General features: G+C 48.3%; 1 protein-coding gene and 1 long non-coding RNA gene across 3 annotated transcripts in view; one reads left to right on the top strand and one right to left on the bottom strand.

Moving 5' to 3' along the window:
- The window catches only part of EGFR (epidermal growth factor receptor), a 202,155-nt gene that overhangs the window by 83,622 nt on the left and 116,249 nt on the right, over positions 1–2,284 (top strand). The window lies entirely within an intron of this gene.
- The window catches only part of LOC108294537, a 10,752-nt gene that overhangs the window by 5,631 nt on the left and 2,837 nt on the right, over positions 1–2,284 (bottom strand). The window lies entirely within an intron of this gene.

The raw sequence follows: 2,284 nt of genomic DNA, 5'->3' as shown, positions 1-2,284 counted from the left end.
GAGTTTCACTCATGTTACCCAGGCTGGAGTGCAATGGCACAATCTCGGCTCACCGCAACCTCCGCCTCCCGGGTTCAGGCAATTCTCCTGCCTCAGCCTCCTGAGTGGCTGGGATTATAGGCGCGCCCCACCATGCCAAGCTAATGTTTTGTATTTTTAGTAGAGACGGGGTTTCACCATGTTGACCAGGATGGTCTCGATCTCTTGACCTCGTGATCCACCCGCCTCGGCCTCCCAAAGTGCTGGGATTACAGGCTTGAGCCACCGCACCCGGCCATGCCTCAGATTTTTAATTCTCCAGTTGCATTCACCAGGTGCCTGCTCATGATTAAGAATCCTGTGATGTGTGTCCCGTGTGTTTAGATTTGCTGTGGAGTTAACTCGGGGCCAGCCTGTGGACTAGATTCTAGTCCACATGCAGTGGGCAAGGGCAGGGCCAGGTTTGAAATCCTGCTCGTCTTTTCGGCTCCCTTGCAAAAATAATATCAGCAACGGGAATAGGATGCTGGAGGTCACCTGTGACAAGTTCGGTTTATGGCCATTTTACTTCTAGGAAGACAGAAAGCATCAGGAGCTCAGGGATCAGGGCAGCCAAAATGTCTTTCCACTCTGAAATAAAGGGGCTTCTCAGGAGTTCCCGGCCATGCTCCCCTGTGGGAACCCCCCGCACGCCACTTTTGTGAAGTGGACACGTGTTAGTCCCATTGAAAAGAAGCCATCCACCGCCGGTTCCCTCACACTGCACCGTCAGCTCCGGCCAGCTTGCAGGGACGTGGGCGCACAGCGGTTTGTGTCCTTGCTGGAGCCAGGCGGGGCACAGGGTCCCTCCTGGAGTCACGGGAGGGCTGCCTGGGTTCTATATTAAAATCCAGAGGCTACTGCGCGTGCTCGGGGAATGCAGCTCTGGCAGGGAATGAACCTGCTGTCTGTTCTTTGCCCCAGCCCCTCACCTGTCCTCCACACGCCTATCCCTGGCTCCCTTTCCCTCGTAAGGAGACTGAACTGAAATCGTGGCTTGCCTGAGGCCACATACCTGTGCTCCTTCTGAAGCCCACATTGCTGGTTCTAGAATTCTAAGCTGTGTTTGTCAAAATGCGTGTTTCTGTGCCCTGCCCCAGTTCCACAGCCCAGGAATCTGCAGTTTTCACAAGCACCCCCAGATGACTCTAGTGGTGTCTTTGTTAAGCACTTCTTCAAGGTGGTACTGCCTGGAACCCAGAATCCCAGGTTCCTTCACCCTCCTTGCCTGATGGCCTGGATGCTCTCAGATCTACAGGGGAAGGGAAGGTCACACAGCCATCGCCAATACCTCAGCTGACAAAGCCTCCCCGATAAAACTTACTTCCCAGTGTTTTTTTTTTTTAATAGGAAACAATAAAACTGCAAAATAAAACTGTAACCAGCCAAAATATCCATCAAAGAAAAAATGGAGAAGTAAATCATTGTGCATTCACCTGCACTGGATCTGTTGTAAAGCTAATAATATGAATGAAGCCCCTTCCAAGGCCCTGGGGGTCCTAATAGTGCACTGGTTGTGTCTATCATTTATATCATGAAATTTGCATAAGGAAAACATTTTGTCTTATTTGTATGATTTCTCCTTCTAAATACACGTGTCACTTTGTATCTGATTTGTGTGAGACCCAGGACCCACAGACCCTGTGTCTGCCCCTGCAGCCAGCCCCCCAGGGAAGAACCGCACAGCAGCAAGGATGGACTGTGATGTGCCCAGCCAGGGACAGCGCAGACGGGTTCTGTAATTCACCCAACAATGTCTATAGGATGATCCCCTTTGTCAAAAAAAGAAGTGGGCTTTATTGACGTCACCTAAATGCATCTAAACTTTTATTTTTACTCCATGCCTTTCTGTCATCTTGATCTCTCCCCAAACTTTTAAAAACATGACACTCATTCCATTATTTTTCCATAGAAGAGTATAGATGATTTTATCACAGGAGATTTGAAAAAATAATTTAAAATATAATGAAAACCTTCTCAAATAGTGCCTCTCAGCAGTAACTACTGCTAACATAAATAAAATCCATATTTCTTCTCATGCAGACCCCAGAGTCGCTTTGCCTGACAGTGTAGTTGCTGGAGAAAGGAATCTTTGTCCTTAGCTTCCATTGGTTGCAGACCATGAAGACAGGAGAAAAATTAGGGTGTTGGTAGCTTCATTAGAAACTGAAAGCTCATTGATTTTTGTAAAACCTAAATAGCCTGTGTTTCTCTGAATAACTAATTTGCAACCTTCAGGCAGCCAGGACTGGCAGGAATGGGACTG

Source organism: Cebus imitator, unplaced genomic scaffold (genome assembly GCF_001604975.1).
Source record: "Cebus imitator isolate Cc_AM_T3 unplaced genomic scaffold, Cebus_imitator-1.0 Scaffold586, whole genome shotgun sequence".
Lineage (NCBI taxonomy): Eukaryota > Metazoa > Chordata > Mammalia > Primates > Cebidae > Cebus > Cebus imitator.
The sequence above is the reverse complement of the archived record's forward strand: the minus strand, read 5'-3'. Positions and strand labels throughout refer to the sequence as shown.